This window comes from Nelumbo nucifera, chromosome 1 (assembly GCF_055504915.1).
Source record: "Nelumbo nucifera cultivar China Antique chromosome 1, China Antique-T2T, whole genome shotgun sequence".
NCBI classification, from domain to species: domain Eukaryota; kingdom Viridiplantae; phylum Streptophyta; class Magnoliopsida; order Proteales; family Nelumbonaceae; genus Nelumbo; species Nelumbo nucifera.
The window spans coordinates 47,154,911-47,162,925 of NC_142649.1; the positions used below are offsets into that span (position 1 = coordinate 47,154,911).

The 8,015-nt window shown below is 43.2% G+C and overlaps 1 pseudogene across 1 annotated transcript; it reads left to right on the top strand.

Annotated features, from left to right (window-relative positions):
- Nucleotides 1-2,990: 2,990 nt before the first annotated feature.
- LOC104590124 (phloretin 4'-O-glucosyltransferase pseudogene) lies at nt 2,991-6,348 on the top strand (annotated as a pseudogene). Its single transcript, XR_016081365.1, has one exon. The product of XR_016081365.1 is annotated as a phloretin 4'-O-glucosyltransferase pseudogene (transcript).
- The last annotated feature ends 1,667 nt before the right edge of the window (nt 6,349-8,015 follow it).

An 8,015-nucleotide genomic window follows, 5' to 3' on the forward strand; every position in this document is an offset into this window, starting at 1 on the left:
GCTTGGGCCGTCGGGCTGATGGGCGATCGGAAGTTGTCGGGATGCTCAGTGGGTGAGTGGTAGTAGGATGGAATGGGTTTGGTGGCCATCGAGCCACTTCGCACCCTTCGGAGTGGTCTCTAGGTGATTCTACCATTTTGACGAAGCGGACTTGGAGGGGGGGCACAGGGGTAGACGGGTGGTGTGACCACCTCCACGAGGTGGGGGGAGATCTCCTTGACATTCCCAAAGGAGGTAGAGATGCCCCGGGTCAACGGGGAAAGCTGGCAGTGGGAAACGATGCTTTTGTAGAATATCGTTTCCCACTGTTGGCTCGGAACATTGGGCTGATGGGCGATTAGAAGGTGTCTGGATGCTCGGTGGGTGAGTGGTAGTAGAAGGGAGTGGGTTTGGTGGCCATCAAACCCCTTTGCGCCGCCGGAGCGGCCTTTGGATTTTGCCATTTCCGAGAAGCAGTCTCGGAAGGGGAGTGCAGCGGTAGATGAGTGGTGTCACCACCTCCATGTGGTGGGGAGAGGTCTCCTAGACATCCCCAAAGGAGGCATAGATGCCCCGGGCCAACAGGGAAGGCCGATGGTGGGAAACGAATAAAACCATTGTTTCCCACTATTGGCTCAGGCCGTCAGGCTGATGGCTGATCGAAAAGTCTTTGGATGCTCGGTGGGTGAGTGGCAGTAGGAGGGAGTGGGTTTGGTGGCCATCGAATCCCTCCGCACCCACTGGATTGGCCTTTGGGTGATTCTGCCATTTCTGAGAAGCGGTCTTGGAGGGGGAAGTTTGGGTAGACAGGTGGTGGAACCTCCTCCACGGGGTAGGGAGAGGGCTCCAGGACGTCCCCAAAGGAGGAGGAGATGCCCTGGGTCAACGGGGAAGGCCTAAGGTGGGAAACAATGCTTTTTCAGAACCATTGTTTCCCATCGTCGGCCTAGGCCGTTAGGTCGATGGGTGATCAGTAGACCTGTTCATGGGCCGGGTGGCCCGACGGGCCGGCCCGACCCGGCCCGACCCCCGGACGGGCTTGGACATTTTTATAGGCCCGCAGGCTTAAATTCGGGCCAAAAAGCCCGGCCCACAATAAATTCGAGCCGGGCTCGGGTTTTGTCAAAATAGCCCGGCCCGAGCCCGGCCCGACCCAACCTAATATTAAACTTAAAATTATTTATGTGATTATGTCCATTTGAATAATTTTTTTTTGATTTAAGAATGTAAAATTGTGTTTTAAAATATAAAAGAAAGGGAAAAATACCATCTTGTAGGCCCATTGTTCATTTAAATAGAAAAAAAATACTTATATGAAATTTTAATTCTAATTTGAATAGGGAAAATTGTTTTTTTTTTCAATTTGGTCGGGCTTCGGACTCGGGCTCGGGCTTCGGGCTTTTTACCAGGGCCGGGCTCGGGCCCAAGTTATAGGCCCGTTGGTCGGGCCGGGCTCGGGCTCGGGCCTAGTATATTTTCATTAGTGACAAGTGAAAGCCCGGCCCGAGCTCGGCCCGACCCGGCCCATGAACAGGTCTAGTGATCGGGAAGGTGTCGGGATGCTTGGTGGGTGAGTGGTAGTGGGATGGAATGGGTTTGGTGGCTGTCGAACCCCTCCACACTCGTCGAAGTAGCCTTAGGATGATCTTGCCATTTTGGAGAAGTGGTCCCAGAGGGGGGTGCAGGGGTAGATGGGCAGTGGGACCACCTTCACGGGGTTTGGAGATGTCTGCTTGACGTCCCAGAGGAGGCAGAGATGCCCCAGGCCAATGGGGGAAGGCTGACGGTGGGAAATAGTGCTTTTGTAGAACCACCGTTTCCCACCGTCAAGCTGATGGGCGATTAGAAGTTGTCCGGATGCTCGGTGGGTGAGTGGCAATAGGAGGGAGTGGGTTTGGTGGCCATTGAACCCCTCCGCACCCGTCAGAGTGGCCTCCGGGTGATTTTGCCTTTTCCGTGAAGAGGTCCCGGAGGGGGGAGTGGGGGTAGACGGACGGTGGAACCACCTCCACGTGGTGGGGAGAGGGCTCCTGGACATCCCTAGAGGAGGCGTAGATGTCCCGAACCAACGGGGAAAGGCCGATGGTGGGAAACTTTGCTTTTTCAACCCCTCCGCACCCACCGGAGTGGCCATTGGGTGATGGGTGATCAGAAGGTGTCTAGATGCTCGGTGGGTGAGTGGTCATAGGAGAGAGTGGGTTTGGTGGCCATTGAACCCCTCCGCACCCGCCGGAGTGGCCTTTGGGTGATTCTGCCATTTCTGAGAAGCGGTCTTGGAGGGGGGCATAGGGGTAGACAAGTGGTGGAACCACCTCCACGGGGTGGGGAGAGGGCTCCTGGATGTCCCCAAAGGGAGGAGATGCCCCTGGTCAACGGGGGAAGGCCGACGGTGGAAAACCGTGCTTTTTTAGAACCATCGTTTCTCACTGTAGGCCCTTGCCGTCAGGCCGATGGGCGATCAGAAGGTGTCGAGATACTCGGTGTGTGAGGCACGGGGGTAGACGAGCGGTGGAGAAGCCCTTGAGATGAGGGCCTAGAGGCGTTCAGTGTCCTTAGCCTCTAGAAGACGAAGGAATATGGTTTTAAATAAAGAGCATTTTCGTACATAATTATGTGACGTATACACAAGGTGTGGTTGAAAATAAATACTGATTTATCAACTAGATTTGACATGGATTTCAGTTTTCGTACGAGGTTAATTGGCAATTTTGATTTCTGCGTGGAGAGATCGATAAAAACCCCTATATTATAATATTTATTAATTATATAAATAAATTTATAGAATTATATTTAAAATTATAAAAATATATTTTATATATTCTATTTTATATGAATTTATATATATAATAAATTCAATATATTATATTTATATTAATTTATTAGAATTTGAATTTGAATCCAAGGTCTTAAATTCTGATCAAATTTTTGATCAGATTCTGATGCACAATTTTACTAATCAAATCGAATTCAGATTTTGATGAACCCGATCAGAATCCAATCCAATTACATCCCTAATTTTGAATCGATATCTATCAAATATGCACGTAGGAATTTGAACTCCGCTGCCCATGAAGTAGCATATTAAACATGTAAATATATATTAGTAGATGGCAAATGGTGGCAGCCAAAATGTATTAGATGCTTTGAGCTATAATATCTAATTCCTCTCTCTTTTTTTAGAAAAAAATTGTTCTTTTTAGATGGATGGAAGAGTTATAACCGGTGTTCAAAAACACCAATTATTGGGATTTTCTTTTGACAACTAGAAAGTTTAAACAAGAATTTACCGCAAAAAAAATTTCTAAGTTGTGGGCCTCTGAATTATGTATCGAGAATTTTTCATAACCGTGTTCAGATCACTGGGTTTTGTATGGGCATAATGGTCAAAGAATTAGGAGATGGCTGACATATATCACGTCTTCGGAATCCTAAGACATGATATGGATTTTGTTTGTCTTATTCAAGAATGAATGGAGATGGGTAAAACATGTTTTGTTTGATATGGGCAATGAAGTGGCCTTTTATTTTATTTTTTAGAATGGCTTGAGACTTAAGAATTTGAATATTCCATCTTGTTGGTGAATTTAAGAATGGATGAAGAACATGTTTTATAGATTTTGTTTGTCTTATTCAGATTTTTTTTTTTTATCATTTTGGAGGAACATGAACTTGAAGTTATATGAATTTAGTTTTAGTGTGTCATGCTATTTGTAGGAATATGAACCTATATGATTTGGTCTCATATGTTTTATTTTCAGGTTTTCCTTGTCTCATATGTTTTATTTCAGGTTTTCTTTGATTGTATAGAAACAACCAAACAATAGGGAATATATTAAACAATCTTAAAGAAGGTTGTTGATTCACTTGATTGTAAGAAAAACATGGAATTAAAATAGATTCTTTGTAGGAATTAAAATGGATTATTATATGTTTTATTTTAGGTTTGCCTTGGTTGTATAGAAACAACCAAACAACAAGGAATATATTAACAACCTTAAAGAAGGTTGTTGATTCACTTGATTGTAAGAAAAAAAGAATGAAACTAAAATGGATTATGTCCATTTGAATAGATTTTTTGATTTAAGAATGTAAATTTGTGCTTTAAAACGTAAAAGAAAGGGGAAAAAAACCATCTTATAGGCCCTTGCTAATTTGAATAGGGAAAAAAACTATTTGAATTAAAATAGATAATGTCCATTTGAATAGGGAAAAATCCCAATCTTTATATTAGGTCGGGCTTCGGGCTTTTTATCAGGGCCGGGTTCGGGCCCAAGTTGTAGGCCTGTTGGTCGGGCCGGACTCGGGCTCGGGCCTAACAAATTTCTATTCATAAAGAATAAAAGCCCGGCCCGAGCCCGGCCCGGCCCCGCCCATGAACAGGTCTACTTCGGAATAGAGGGGGGTTGTAGTGGTATTTTGGTTTTAGTTCTGGGTTTCAGCGGTTGGATATTCTACATACAGGGTGTTAGGAGGTTTTTCTTTTTGTGAAGGGGGTTCAAAGTCATTTCCCCGACCATTAAAGTATGTTCCGTCACCACATACGTCACCACAACTGTTGTAATCTTCTTAAATAGCCACTCACTACTCACCACCCAGTACCCACTTGTCACTACTACCACTCTACCAGGTACCAGCAGCCAAGCACGAGTGCTCGACAACACACAGGAGACTTATGGGTGAAAGGCCAAACCACTTTCTTCTCGTCACTCTGCCAATGCAGGGCCATATTAATCCAACTCTCCAATTCGCCAAACGCCTCCTGCGCACCGGTGCACAAGTTACCTTCGCTATCAGCTTCTCTGCTTACCGGCGCCTGATGAAAAGTTCCACACCCATCCATGGCTTGACCTTCGCCCCCTTCTCAGACGGCTTCGACGACGGTTATAGAGTCTTCTTCGACGAACCATCGGAGTTCAAACTCCGGGCCTCACAGGCTCTCGCCGACCTGATTCTGGCCGCTTCTAAAGAACACCGCCCAGTTACTTGCTTGATATACACTCTCCTACTGAGTTGGGCAGCTGATGTGGCTAACAACCTGGGCGTCGCCTCTGCTCTTCTCTGGATTCAGTCTGCCGCTGTCTTCGATATCTACTATCACTACTTTAATGGCTTCCGCGAGCTCATAGCGAATAGTGAGGATGATCCCTTGTCTTCAATAGAATTACCTGGACTGCCCCGCCTCACCAGCCAAGACGTTCCATCTTTTTTACTTCCTTCAAATTTTCTACCTCTCGCTGTTCCAGGGTTTCAAGAACAATTTCAGAGCTTTGAGAGGGAAACCAAGATACAAGTGCTCATCAACACGTTTGATGCTATGGAGCCTGAAGCACTGGGAGCCATCGACAAGATTAATATGATCGGCATCGGACCATTAATCCCGTCGGCCTTTTTGGATGATGAAGACCCTTCTGACAAATCCTTCGGTGGAGATCTGTTCCATGGTTCGGGGGACTACATCGAGTGGCTAAACTCGAAGCCGGATTCCTCGGTGGTTTATGTATCGTTCGGGAGCCTTGCTGTGCTGCAAACGGAGGAGATTGCAAATGGGTTGTTAGAAAGTGGTCGTCCGTTCTTGTGGGTGATACGGCTAAATAGAAATGAAACAGGAGAAGAGACGATGTTGGGTAGATGGGAAGAGCTGAAGGAACGAGGGTTGATCGTCCCATGGTGTACTCAAGTGGAGGTTCTGTCTCATTCATCGGTGGGATGTTTTGTGACGCACTGTGGATGGAATTCGACATTGGAGAGTCTGGTTGCCGGGGTTCCGGTGGTGACGTTGCCGCAAATTTCAGATCAGACGACGAATTCGAGGTTAATTGAAGATGTTTGGAGGACAGGGGTGAGAACGAAGGTGAAGACAGAGGAGGGAATAGTTGAGAGTGGAGAAATTAAAAGATGCTTGGATTTGGTGATGGGAAGCGAGAGTGGGAACGAAATGACAAGGAATGTAAAGAAATGGAAAGAAATGTCCAAAGAGGCCGTGAAGGATGGTGGTTCTTCGGATAAGAACCTTAAAAGGTTTTTGGAGGAGATAGTCATGACTGGAATCTGAAGTCTGAAGACTTTTTTCACGGCACGGCAAGTAGATGGGTCTTGTTGATTGGTTTAACATCAACAAAAGACAACAGTCAGCTCTCTCTCTCTCAGATAATATTACAGTCAGATTTAATACAACTGTCATCTCTTCCCGAGTTGGTCACATTGTTTCTGTTTTTCTCCGTCTCGTGTAAATCGTTCAAATTATTTAGTAGCTCATTTTCTTGGTAGCAGATGCTGTCAAAGAGTGTGTGGAGCAGATGCCTTTCCATTGTTAAATCAGTTTCTTCCCATGCTTTATCCTTCCCAAACTTCTTATCTTTAGTTAATTAATGAATAACTTCGTGTTTTAAAAATAAAAAAATAAAAAAACGAAACTGCAAATAGGGACTGATTTTTTCGAATTTTTATTGGACATAAATTGTCCATTATCGTTGAATTTCTTGAAGATAAATTTGTATTTTAATATATGATCATTGTTGTATCGAAAAAGTCATGGAGACAGATGCCACCTCATCCTTCTTTTCCAAAGCACATTGGCCTTCACATGCACTCTATCAAATAGAAAGTACCTTACTCTATGAAATGTATTTTTCATCCCATTCAAAGAAAGGGAATACAATTTATAAACAAGAAAAATAAGGGTAAATCTCTTAAATTACTCTTACTGTTAATGAAATTGACTATCCTTATGGTTTATATATTGTTTTAAGTTATCCTTAAGTTTTTTGACATTTATTTAAAATCTCTCTTACTTTAATTTTCAATCATACTTTGTTCATATGTGTCAAATAAATATTTTGGAAGAAAAAGAACAAAATAATAGAAACAAGGACTGAACTTTGTTATTTCTCAAAATCTAATAATTTTCACAACAAGTAGCTGCTCTATTTATAGAGCTAAAACCAAACGGATAAGTGCTTGAAACTAGGAAGTGCAACCACCAACTCCTAAAAACATGCAACTAAGCTATGTATTCTCTTATAGACGAGGTAACAGCAAAACAAACTAAACCACTTACACAAATTCCTATTGACGAGGACAACTAAGAGACTTAATAGAAAAACAAACTACAACCACTTAAACAAACTCCTATTGACGAGGACAACTAGGAGACTTGGTAAATATTTCAACATTATCCCTCCCTTGAACTGAAAGTTTTCAAACATTCAGTTTAAAAAAAAAAAAAAAAAAAACAATGAACTCTCTTCAAGCTGGGCCATCCAAAGTGGAGATACCTAGCAGTTTTCTAAACTTCACAAACGACGCTAACTTGAGAGGTTTGGTCATTATATCAGCAATCTGGTCTTCACTCTTGCAGTAGACGAGATCAATGACTCCTTCATTTGTCAGGTTCCTTAAGAAGTGAAACTTCACATCTATATGTTTGCTTCTTCCATGTAGAATAGGATTTTTAGAGAATTCGATGGAAGAACTGTTGTCACAAAAAATTGTTATAGGACCTTGTCGTTCAAAGTTTAGCTCTTCTAGAATTTTCTTCAGCCAAATAGCTTGACAGGCGTAGCCTGTTGCAGCTACAAACTCTGCTTCAGTTGTTGACAAAGTGACAATTGATTGCTTTTTTGAAGACCACAAAACAGCTCTAGAACCAAGCATGAAAATATATCTTGAAGTGCTTTTCCGATCATCTAAATCTTTGGCATAATCACTGTCAGTGAAACCGAACAAATCTGACTTTTCTTCTTTCTTGTAGAACAGCCCATAACTAGCAGTCCCTTGCAAGTATCAAAAGATTCTTTTTCCAGCTAAGAGATGAATCTCTTTCGAACACTCCATGAACCTGCTTATGAGACTCACAACATGCATTATGTCGAACAAGCTTGTAGCTGTTAAATACATTAGACTCCCTACAATTTTCTTGTAAAGAGTGCTATCAATCTTCCTTCCTTCAGGATTTCAAACAAGCTTCAGACCCACTTCAGTTGGTGTGCTAACAGAATTGCAATTTTTCATTTGAAACCTATCCAAAATTTCTTGCA